This window comes from Coturnix japonica, chromosome 4 (genome assembly GCF_001577835.2).
Source record: "Coturnix japonica isolate 7356 chromosome 4, Coturnix japonica 2.1, whole genome shotgun sequence".
NCBI classification, from domain to species: Eukaryota; Metazoa; Chordata; class Aves; order Galliformes; family Phasianidae; genus Coturnix; species Coturnix japonica.
In genome coordinates, this window is record NC_029519.1 from 62,003,451 (window position 1) to 62,015,999 (window position 12,549).

The 12,549-nt window shown below is 44.7% G+C and overlaps 1 protein-coding gene across 20 annotated transcripts in view; it reads left to right on the forward strand.

The window, feature by feature from the left end:
- APBB2 (amyloid beta precursor protein binding family B member 2) overlaps positions 1-12,549 on the forward strand; it is a 141,979-nt gene that overhangs the window by 4,842 nt on the left and 124,588 nt on the right. For 10 of the 20 annotated variants that reach the window (XM_015862411.2, XM_015862414.2, XM_015862412.2 and 7 more), the window contains exon 1: positions 5,569-5,697. The exons of 1 other annotated variant lie outside the window; for it this stretch is intronic. The gene's annotated coding sequence lies outside the window, so the exon portion shown is untranslated. Of the gene's footprint in view, positions 1-5,568; positions 5,698-5,922; positions 6,078-12,549 lie in introns of those variants that run through there. 9 more of the 20 variants (XM_015862406.2, XM_015862413.2, XM_015862405.2 and 6 more) reach the window with 5 other exon arrangements.

Below are 12,549 nucleotides of genomic sequence, written 5' to 3' on the forward strand. Positions count from 1 at the left end.
TAGCATACTTCAGTTCATGATAGAAGGAGGACAAAAAAGATGACCCTATTCTCTTTCCACAAAGAAAAGCGGGAGGGATAATAACTGTTGATAAGGGTGTCTTAGTTTCCAAGCAAATAATATACTATCTGTTTTTATTAGTTATGAAAGCTATCTAGGCTTTCAATGGATGAAGAAGACACCTGGATGATTCAGATGTCTGTCACTTTCATTATGTGCTTTCTTTGGGTGATATTAGCAAGACACCTCTTTCTTCAATAGACAAGAACAATCCATCTTTCCGGTCTGTAGAGGAGAAAAATCCTTTCCAGTCTTTGTTAACATATATATTCTTGGGAGTAGGACTCTTACCTAGAGGTGTAAAATATGCATCTTAAATAAGAGGACCTCATTTTATGTAGTGTTTTAGTGTAATACACATAATGGCTTACAATGAATTCTTGTTCTGATGTAATGGCTGGATGATAGCTGTGATAAACACATACATAGCTACTTACATTTTCATGCAGTCAATACTTTCCTCAGACTACCAAGCACAAGAGAAAACAAGATGAGCCATGTGAATTAAGCTGCTTCTTGAAGGAGACATGAATAGCAGCCCTCAATCTGTGCCTGCATGTTCATGGACAACACTGGGTCTCTTGCTGAGGGCTTTGTTGTGCCAGGCCATCCCACTCCACTTCTCCCTTGTGATCTTCAATTGTTTCAGTCACAACTCTATTAGCAAGCTCTATCCTTAGACTTGCTTTGAATACTCTTCACCTATATAGAGCACACAGAAGGCATCCACAGCCTCTCCTTTGGACTGCTGGAGGAGGTTACCTTAGAGAGACTGAGCTGCTCTTGAAACAAAATAAAAACAATAGAATCACAGAATATCCCGAGTTTGAAGAGGCTCAGGGTGATCATCAAAGTCCAATTCCTGGCTCTGCACAGGACTACCCAAAATTCAAACCCTATGTCTGAAAGCAGTGTCCAAACACTCCTTGGCACCACTGCCCTGGGGAGCCTGTTCCATGCCCACTGCCCTGTGGTGAAGAACATTTTCCTGACATCAACCTGACCCTCCCCTGATGCAGCTCCATGCTGTTACTTCAGGTTCTGTTGCTGTCACCAGAGAGCAGAGCTCAGCACTGCCCCTCCACTCCCCTCATGAGGAGCTGTAGGCTGCAACAAGGCCTTCCCTCAACAAAGCCTCCTCAGTTCCAGGCTGAGCAAACCAGGGGACCTCAGGTGCTCCTCATGTGTCATCTCTTCTAGAGCCTGCACCATCTTTGTAGCCCTCCTTTAGGTGCTCTCTAATAGTTTTAAGTCCTTCTTATATTGTGGCACCCTACAATCAGCTCCTGAGTTTCTCCAAATCAGTTCTTGAGCACTATCCACTCTTATGTCCAATGAGATGTAAGAAAATGATAGAGCTGAGGAATATTTTCAATCAGTGAAAGGAGTATTAAGACAGTGGCACATTAGTACATTAAGGAGTAGAGATGCACCTTCTCAGCTATAATTGTATGTGGTGCTGAGGGAAAGGCATGGGTCACCTGCCAAATGCCTCTTTACATCAGCGGTCTCCATTCTCAAGAATAAAACCTTTACAGGGAAAGAAAAGAATATATGCATTAGGGAGCTACTGAGGAGGAACCTAACTAGAGGTAGGGCCATGCCAGAAGAAAATAACAGAAGTGTGTGTGTCTGCTGCAATGAAGGAGCTCGCTGCTTGCCTTAGGAATGACTCAGTAGCACAGCTCTGGCATTTTCTTAGTGTGACTGCAGCAGATGCAGAGCCTCACAGGCCTAGATCTGTGCTGCTGTTCCTTCTTCACTCCATAGTAGTATGTAGAAGTATTAAACAGAACCAACTCCTGTGTTAATTTCAAATTCAGAGTAGCTATTCACTTGTACTTATTATGAGAAGGCTTTGATTTCATTTCAAAACATGTAAGAACAAGTGACTTAGTCCCACATTAATAACCACTTTCCAGAAGTACATCTGGCAGAACACAGCCCTTCAATTCAGCTTTAATTCTGTCGCAAATTGTTTTACATGTGGTGACCACCCAGTGCATGCTAATGAAAAGCAGTTGTGCTGTACTTGGTGCTTTTACTGGATGAGGGAAACAGCAGCTCTGGAGCCCAACTGCTCTGACTCTCCAGTGCATGCTGCTGGAGGAAGGTTATTAGCCCTGGCTCATCTCCAAGCAATTATATATATATAGTGTAAGTATTATATATATATATAGTGTAAGAAGCCCAATTGCCCCTTCTGAGCTTGTCTTTGCCCTAAGCTGCTTGCAGAGAAGCACTATGCAGTGCCATCTGCATCTCCAAGGCTGGTTGCAAAGCCCCCCAGAGCATCAGCAGAGGGAAGCAAATGGAGGTTTTCCTCCTCTCTGCTCCAGGATTTTTTCCATATTCAGTAAAGCTTGCTTAAATGTCAGCTCTGAAAGAACCATCTTCTATCCCAGTGCCTAAGCAGCTGCTGTAGGATATAAAAAATCTGCATCTTTTCTTACAATTTTTCCTTGCTTGGCTTTTCTAGCCGGAAAATAAAAGTCTAAAATGGATAGTTTTCCTGCAATGATCGCTTGATGTGTTGAAAGACCTGGAAAGTCACCGCTAGATGGTAGTCTTGCTTATTCCATGTTCACCTTTTTTCTACTCTAATCAGCAGGGAGAAAAGGCGGGATCACCGCATACTTCTGACTATCCCCCTACAAGGAATAACCCTTAAGTTAAAAAGCTGGTATATAAAAGAAGATGGGAACAAACTATTAGCTTCTCCTGAGGGAGCACTTCAAGACACAGTCAGTCTCAGCGTAGGTCAGTAAATCTGTGCTGTACAGAGAGAATCACAGAATCACAGAATGACCCGGGTTGGAAGGGACCTCAAGGATCATGTAGTTCCAACTCCCCTGCCTAGCAGGGCCACCAAACATACACCTTTACTAGATCAGATTGCCCAGGGCCCCGTCCAACCTGGCCTTGAACACCTCCAAGGACGGGGCATCCACAACCTCCCTGGGCAGCCTGTTCCAGGGCCTAACCACTCTCCTAGTGAAGAGCTTCCCCCTAACATCCAACCTAAATCTTCCCTCCAAGGGAGGGCGGTTGCACACAGCTATTTGCCAGGGGAAACTCTTATGGCCAGTCAGTCCTTACTGCAAAGTTGGATGGACTAAGACCTAAATAAATTTGCAGTTGCGGATCAGACACAGAATCAGCAAGATGATGATGAAAATATTTTGTTAGGAACCGATAATACAGAAAGGCCTCTTTACTTTCTATTATGTTTACAAATGTAGTTTCATTAAATGGTTGTCATTGGTGTGGAGATAATAACTGATCTGTATCAATTCCTTAATGAATTCCCACAGCTACAGACATTCTCCTTCAGGCTTCCTTTCTTTGTCTCCTTTTTGGAGGTTCAGTCCCAGGAGCCTGGAAGGACTAAACCAGGAACTGGGGGAAGTGTTTGTGAAGGAGCATGAAGATCATAGAATCATAGAACAGACTGGGTTGAATCATCATGTGTCAACCCCCCTGCTACGTGCAGGGTTGCCAACCACCAGACCAGGCTGCCCAGAGCCACATCCAGCCTGGCCTTGAATGCCTGCAGGGATGGGGCATCCACAACCTCCTTGGGCAACCTGTTCCAGAGATGAAGAGGGGCAGAGGTAATAACTGCTCTGTATCAATTCCCTAATTAATTCCCACAACTGCATGGAGAGTTAAAACGTCAGGTTGCTCTAAAAGGAGAGATCTCTTTTTGATGAGGCTGGCTGGGTCCACACAGGCAGCATATCCACCTAGAAATGTTGCTGAGAGTCTGAGTGTATTGAGTGGCTGTCCATGTAGGATGTATACAAAATCTGTTATTTAGTTACCTAAATGCTTCACTTTTACAATTCTGCTTACTACATTGCAAACCAAAACACATTACATGGACCACGTAACTAAATGGTAATCGTAATTTTAACCATGTAACAAAACCCACAATGCAGTGCTTTTACACTTCTCATCAAAGGAACATGAATATATCAGTGTCTTGTCTGGTCCCTGCTGCAGGAGACCATATTAATTGGGTGTTCAGTAATCATCTTAGACAACTCTATAGTTGTCATGCACCTCTTGAACAGAGGAAGTGCAAATTCCAGGGAGAGTTTGGCTCCAATATGCCTTCAAAGTCTCTCTGCATAAGAGCTTTCCCTCCTGCTGGATGACGTTCTCTGTTGAAGAGGAAAGCACCCTGATCTGCAGACACAGGAATCTGATGAGTCACCTTTGGGTGTCTCAGAACGTCATGGGTCCTTCCTGAACTGAGCACAGTGATACATTTCTATTGCAGATAATTAGAACTATTTGGAAGGTTTTCTTTGGATATTCACCAGTGTTCAGGATCTGAAAGAATGAATTAAAACACATACAAAAGTATTGTTATTTTTATGCAAGCCCAGACTAAATCACGTCCACGTTTGATATAAATGTCAGTGCTGCCATGAACAAGAAGAATACATTAAGGAGTAATTATTAAACTCTAAGTAATTACTGAAGTATAATTTCCAAGAGCTTTGCTCTGAACTATTGCACCTTTATCTAATTGCTTTTTCTTTTTCACCACTGCAGTGCTTGTAAGAGCTTTTTTTCCCCTGTTCTTTAGGCTGATGGATGTCAGTGCAATCTTCTAAAAACACGAATATTTCTAATTAAAGATACCATATTCCTATTCATCTTAATGGTCCATTAAATTGCACCTAGATCCTCGAAGTTCTGCTGTTATAAACTTGTGAAAGAAAATGGCAAATGTTCTGGGTTGCATGGGAAGAATCATCATCCCTCCTAGATAAATAGATTCACCATTAGAAATGCTGCCCTAAGTTTTGAAGCAGACTCGGGCACTCTAATAGGATCGCGGAACGTGTTTTCATGTAAGAGAAAATCAGTCTGGCCATTTCATTATTGTAATGGTTTTCTTTGACCTCTTGGTGCACATTTGGTTATTATAATTATTATTATTATTGTAATACGGACTGTTTTGTATCTGCTCTTCCACAATCTTCATGAGATTATCAGGTGTCGGAGTGAAAGATGTGCTGGTGGTTGCATGCTTTCCACTCAAATATTACTCCATGCTAAAATCTTTGTTTCAGCACTGAGCAGTTTCTTCCCTTGTAACCTCAAAACCTTGGCAGCACAGACAGACCCACTAGATAATTACTAAGGTTTCAAACAGGAGTTTCCCATTAGTGCACTCATTTAAGCCCCACTATTAGCTACGCGCTGCGTCGCTGTGAATCCTACTGCTGCACCCCAAGATGTGCGCAGGGACTCACAGCCCTGTCCAGTTACACTGTAACAGTGTTCCAGCAGGGAGGTTGAGGACTGGCTCTCCTGGCCGTTCTCCGTGCTGGTATCACACCCCGAGCAGTTCCCCAGCAGGTGCGAGCCTCGAGCGCCCAGCATGGCTCCGCCGCCCCCAGCCCCGGGCGCCTCCGGCGGCGGCCCCGCCCGCCCGGTCCCCTGCGGCCCGCGGCGCTGGGCGGCGGCCAGGGAGGAGGGAGAGGAGGGAGAGGAGAGGAGGGGCGGCGGCGGCGGCCGGCGGCCGGAATCGTTTCCTGGGTAAGGCTGGGAAGCGTTTCCGGCAGGCTGGCTGCATCCCGCTGCGGGCTTCGTGCGCCCCGGGAGCGGAGCGGTGCGCAGGTGCGTTCTCCCCGCGGCGGGGCTGGGAGGGCCGGGCAGCGCAGCGCTCCGTAGGGCTCGGCGGGGCTGTTGGGTACGCGGCCGCCTGCGGTGCCGCCTGCGCTCCGCCCGGCGCAGCCCCACAAAGGGAGGGCCCGGCCGGCGGGCGCTGCTCGAGCTCCGCTGCCCGTGCGGGGCCGCATCCCTGCCCGCAGGCGGGGTGCTGCAGTCCGCAGCTCTGCCGGCGGGGCGAGGGCGGAGCGGGAGCTGCTGCTGTGCCCGCTGCGGCTGCTGGCAGTTCGGGAGGCAGCGCGGTGCTGGCGTTCCCTCCTGCAGAGCCAGGGAGCTGCGGTGGATCTTGTTCTGTTGGGTGTGGGGAGCTAAAACGGCGTGGAAAGTGGGTAAAGTGCCTGCAGAAGTGGCTTGTGTAGTTGTTATTTCTTGAATGTTAGACTGTGCTTTTTGCAAGTTCGGCTTCGGTTAAATAATGCTTGAGGTTTGTATGCAGGGTTGCGAATGGGAGTGTGTAAAGAAACAGTGCTCAGATCACAATGTGGACCTGATGTAATTCCCTCTGAACTTCTTAGCTTCGGTCTCATGATAACAGTGAAGCTGCTTCCATTGCAGCTTGAGAGAGAATTCAGGCAGATGAAGTAAAATGGCAAGTGTCATGGTTTGCATTTGTACTTGCTTGTTTTGCCTGCTTGTTCACTGTGCTTTAGGTTCTTGGCCCGGCTCCTGCTTGTTAGGGAGGATGACTGTGATTCTGTGCTTTAAATGAGAAATAAATGAAAACCAGACTGCATTTGCAGCATAGGTTTGCTAGTAAGCATTGTGCATTGTGCAAGCTGCTGGTAGCTGTGCAGAGTAATGGTGTCTGCAGCAAGTTGTGTGGGATACCAGCACCTGCAGCAAGTTGCAGTGCTTTGTGTGAGACCCTCCGCGTTACCCCAGAGCAGAGATACAGGCTGCTGACTGCAGGCTTGCCGTGTCCTCTGACTTGCTGATGCGCGTCTCCAGTTCATCCTAGATCTGACATATGGCACCATTCTGCCATCTCATGCTCTAGCACTTTCGAAAAGCCCAAATGGGTTGACTGTCTTGTGTCTGCAACTATTTTCTGCCAGCCTTGATAAAGTTTAGTTGAAATGTGTGCGGATGTTTTGGCACTTAAAGGGAGAGACATCCTCCTGTAATGACCTTGTGACAAAATCTTGGCTGAGTAACTTCCTTGTGTAGAGCAGCCACATTAAGCGTGTGGGTATTTTGGTTTTTCCTTTGCAGCAATGAGTGTTTGAAGAAGGTGCAGAGTAATGCTGCAGCATTGGAGCTGCAGGGACTTATGATTTTGGGGGCTGGTTAGGAGGGATTTTAGTACTAGGGCTTGCCTGCTGTAAGGGTTTCTTACCAGAGACTGAAACAAATCCTATTAGCTGGTAGGTGATTGTGAGTAATCGGTGGATGACATCTCTGCCACATAAAGGATCCATACTGTTCAGAAGCTGTAAGTCAGGATGTGCAGTTACACTTGGAATCCGTGCTGAAAACATCCAATACTGCATGCTGCATTTGTANATACACATCTCCTGTGGGCAAAGATGAGATTTTTGCCTTTGTCTGCACTGCTATCAGTGGAACTTTGCAGCTGGGATCAGCATAGAAGGATACTTGCTGGGTGCATTAGCTCCTCGCTGGCCACACTGCTGCCATCCTACTGCTGTGGGCAGGTGAATGTGGTGGTGAAGGACTGGTGGGATGGGTGGGAGCTCTTGGGGGATGCTGGGTGCTTCAGGTGGGACAGGTGCAGAGGGTGATTGGGGAGAAACAGCAGCAGTGTTAACAGGGGAGGTGAGAAAAACCAGGCCCTTCTCACTGAGCAAATGAGGCCTGAGAAGGGACATGCTTCCAATCTGCAAATACAGCAGGGATATAAACACTAGAAGAGGAGAGGAGCTATTTAAACTAAAGAACAATGTTGGCATGGGAGCAAATGGATGTAAACTGGCATGGATAAACTTAAGCAGGAATTGAGACAGTTTCTTCCCTAAATGGAGTGAGGTTCTGGAATGACCTTCAGATGGGAGGAATGCAAGTAGGACCCCTGACTGCCTCTTAAAGATGTACCCAGGAAGTTTGTCATGTGCTTGGCTGTGGTATTATAAGAAAGACTTGGTGACTCAGGAAACCTTTTCTGTACGCCTGTGCTAACTGGATATAGATTTTCTGTGCCAGTGTTTCTTATTTTAAAAATCTGACATTCAGAGATGCCATTAAAATAAAACGCTTGCTTTACGGATTGTATCGCTGCTTAGAAAGCATTGCACTTTGCTTAGTGGATGCTTTCTGAAATAATTTTGTGAGTTTAGGCTTTTTTCCTCCAAAATGCTGCGTGTTGACTTAGAGCAGTATCTCATCAAGTTAAAAAAAAAAAATAGAAAGTTTTGACATCAAAACTATGCAAAAAGGGACAACACAAAATACAACCAGCTGCAGACTTAGGTCTTATGGCTCTCATAAGTACGTGACAGATGTAACATATAAAAATGAAAGAGCAGCTGCAGTGAACCTAACCAAGGGTTAGTCCAGTGCAGTGGCTACACAGGATGTGATGCTGCCACAGGATACTCAGCTGGTCTCACCTCTGAGCAGCACCTCTGAGATGCCTCCAAGTGTTTCTGCATGCTCTCCTTCCCTTCCTGTCTGCTCTGACACAAAGTGGCCTCGTGCCATTGCAGGGAAAAGCTCTTGCAGGGTGACTTATACATTTGGCTAATTTGTGGCCCACTGAAATCAAACAGGAGAAAACTCATTGAGGAGGAATGAAGATGGGTGCATTTATGATGTGCTCCTCTGACTTGTGTCCCTTTTGTGGGAGGCAGGAGACCCTGGGGCATGTGCATCTGGTGTATAAAGATACAGTTCTTCTTCTGGCTCCTCCAAACCCTCTTCCTGAGCATAAAGTTGCTTTTTGCTATGTAACCTTCCTGTCTGCCACCCCACCAAAAGCAAAGATCTTCTTGCTGGCCTCCTGCTGCCTCTCTGAGCTGCTCCATGTGCTGATGGGCTCCATACTACATGGGCAAGCACTCCAGCACTGCTGGGCCTGTTATGTTGTCCTTGTCTTGTTATGGATCTGAGCAGAACTTTGCTGCTTTAAGAAGCAGGGTTCACCATGGGGAATGCTCAGTGTGGTGTCCTGCTTTAGTTGCCCTTCTTAAAAAGAATATATATGTATATATATTCTCCTGCAGGGAGAAACAGGAACACAATGACCTTATGCAGTATTTCCTCTATATGTGCTCTCAGAGGCTCTGATTGTTCTCAGCTTGGGATTGCTGGAGCTGGGTACACCCTCTGCCTTTCTCAGAATGTCCAGTGGCTTTCCATCCCATATACTTGATCTGTCTGCAGCCCCCTGGGACCTTATTGCAGGCAGTGTGGCCTGTGGTCAGGAGTGCTGCATGTTGGTAGACCCGCTTTTGGTTGTGTGAGATTTCCCTCATTCTTATCTGGGCTCCTTCATTTAGCAACTTAGTTTTCAACATGTACATGAACTTTGGTGTTACGTAGTAGCACAACCATGCTTTGTTTTCATAATGATTTGTAACATTTTATTAGCTTTTTGGATAGCTGCGGAGGTAGTTTTCTACATTTGTAACATTGTATATCTGTATATCTACATTTGTAACATTAAGATGTTGCTCTGATGTGTGATCGTTTTGGAGTCCATTAGTTGTGTAAAGTCATGGTTGTACCTTTCTCTTGTGCATCTTTTGCCACTTGCGATGTTTATTGGTTCACAACTCGGTCTCACAAGCTTGTCTGGAATTGTCAGCTTAGTTGAAGATCTAAGGTGGACCTTTAAGTTCTGTCTCCTACAGTCACATGGATTTTCTTTATTTAAACTGAAATGTGCTGAGCTTCTGTCTCCCCTGAAAATGTGGCATTTGTTTGAGTAAGTGTTCAGATTTTTCTATTCTGCTGAAGAAAGCTGTGTCTTGTATAATGCTGATTAGTGCCTTTTAAAGCCTTCTGCATAACAGTTAGCGTGATTAAAAAGATGCAGATTTCTGCTTTTATCAGTAGTCTGTGTGCTGCGGTTGATAGAAATCTTGTGTATGTTTGGTGGCCCTGCTAGGCAGGGGGGTTGGAACTACATGATCCTTGAGGTCCCTTCCAACCCGGGTAATTCTGTGAAATCTAACACAGGTCTGAGATGAATGGAGTCAGACTTGCTTTACTCTTGGGTATTTCTTCATGAATGTAAACTGTTAGCTTCAGTAATAGTGTGGTAAGAGTAATGCTGCTTGACAGAGGAAGGTTTGCTACAGAACGTGCAGGTTTTTACTTCTGATCTCAACACAAGATAGTCAGCGCTTGTAATTCTGTTTTATTTTGCCTTATGAGTAGTGCTGTGCTCTTAAAGCGCGCCTCAGCAAACTTATGTCAGGCTTCTTGACAGCTTAATCTTTTGGACTTTTGGACTGGATTTCAGAATCTAAAAACCTCTGCTGAAATCTCAGTGGTGTCCCTCTGTGACTATGCCGAAATAGAGCTGTAACCTTCTGATTCAGTCATCTCGCTTTGTTTGCCCATCTTTTTCTTCTTTTTTCCTTTAGAAATCTTTCTTTCTTTCCTTTGTCTTCCTTACTGGGTTGTGTTGCACCCCAGGTAATGTATCCCATCAGACAAGCATCAGCTCTGCCTGCCCTTGGGAAAACCCTTGCTTTGGAAGCATTAGACATGATTGGCAATGATATGCTTTTAAGCAGTTCTGCAGTGTTTAGTTTCTTTGTTGAGGGGTGTGGGGTTCTTTGGTGGTGTTTTTTTTTTCCCCTTTCTTTCAATGCAAGCACAGTTTAATTTTCAGAGGGAGCATAAGGAGCATTTCTAAACATCTGCAGGTATCCAGTGTAGAACACATGTTTAAAAAACACCCCTAGGTTTGATATAGGCACTAAAATGTGGTTCATGTGGGACTGTATTAGTCGGAAGTAATTTTTCTCATGTTCGTTACTTGGCTATGGGAGAGGTTTCCTGGTATAATTATTGTGTGCAAAGGACAGATTCCAAAGGGAGAGAAACTGGCAGGCACAAAATGTTCTTTACCTTTATGAATCAACTTGTTTGAACAGAATAAGCCACTGTAACCTTTTCCTATATTTTAGTTGTTGTTGTCTATTTGTAGAAACATATAGTTTCTTTGTTACGTTTTCAGGATAGGGATGTACTCCAGTCACTGAATTACAGTAAGTTGGTGTGACTAATATTGGCACAAATTAGTTCAGCCTTTATTGCAAACCTCTTAAGTATAATTTCTCAGTTGGGATGGAGGGAGGTGCTGCAGGGTGCTTACTGGCCAGCTGCCTAATTCAGAAAAGTAGGAGCTTAACATTAAGCCATCCTATGTATTTAATACAGAATTTCATTATCAGGAACTGGAAGCAGTAGCTTAGGTAAATATGACAACTAATTCATTGTCACAGTGTTTATGTTTGCCTTGTTAATTCTATTTGCAAAGAGGATTATTGTCAGGAAACGATGTTTCTTAGCAAGGTATGGAATTGTGTGGCTATGGAAGGTGGAAGGAAATCACAAGGCAGAGGAATACGGAGGAAGTGTTCTCTCATGAGGAGAATTTAGTGCTATACTGATTAAATCAAGATTTAAACACAGCATAATGGAAAGATACTTTAATTTTATATTTTAATATCACATTATTTACGTGATACAAAGATATATATACACATGAGCTTGATGTACAAACTTATGGAAACATTTGTCTAAAAGTAAACGCAGTATGAAATGTAGCTGATAATAGCATGCGTAGTACTCACAAAACCTTAAGCACTATGCCATCATGTAGCCTTACAGAGTATCTTGTGTGCCCTGGATCTAGTTTCCCTGGCACCCATTTAGGTGTAGGACCATACTCTTAAAAGAGGAAAGAGGTCTTGCTGGTTTCTCTGCCTTCCCCATTCACCACCAGGGAACGCCAACATAGCTCCTGCAAGGACTGTGGTTTCCAGTGGAGCTGGGAGCACATATTGGGTGTTAGTCCCCTAATTTTCCCAGAGTGCAAGATCAGCTTCAAGTTTTTGCAGAAAGCAGAGCTGGTGAGCACTTGGATGTTGACATGAAACTGAATCAAAATGTGAACTCTGTTCATGGATGGCTGCTGGAACGGTGTGAGATGGCAGTGAGAGATCTCTTCTTAGTTAGGTGGAGCAAGGAGGGACCATTTCTGAAAGTCATGTTGGCTGTCCTGTGGGTTGTTCCTGGAGACCACTGCCACTGAAGATGCTGCCCATGGTTTTGCTGCAGGGAATTCTTGTTGGATGCATCACTGGGCTGATCCTGAAAGAAAGAAGCATAGGGGTAAAAAGTGTTCGTGTTTCTGTTGAAGTGTGTTAGGACAGAGTCAAATTCTGGTGACCCTTTTTTTAGAATGCTGTAAAATAATTCAAGGAAAAATTACATAAACATCTCTTGCTACTTTCTTTCAAAGCATCTCAACAGCCATTGGTGCTCTCCTTCCCATTGCTGGGATGGGAGCAGGGTGGATCCTGATGGAATGGAAATCTTTGTCTTCCTGTTGCAGATGCTGAGGAATTGAAAACATGTGGAGAGATGTAGAACTTCACAAGACAGCAATGTGCAGAGGGGGTGTGATTCTACACAATATAATTCCCACCAAGATTTTCTGTTCATCCAGGCTAACAGAATGAAATCATGCTCTTCATTACTTATCATTAAATTCTTATTGAGCTGTGAAACTTGAGAAGAAAATGAAACATTATGAAACAAACTTTGCCCTTCAGGAAATTAAATTTTATTTTGATATTAGTTTTTCCCAAAGGTACAGATACGAAG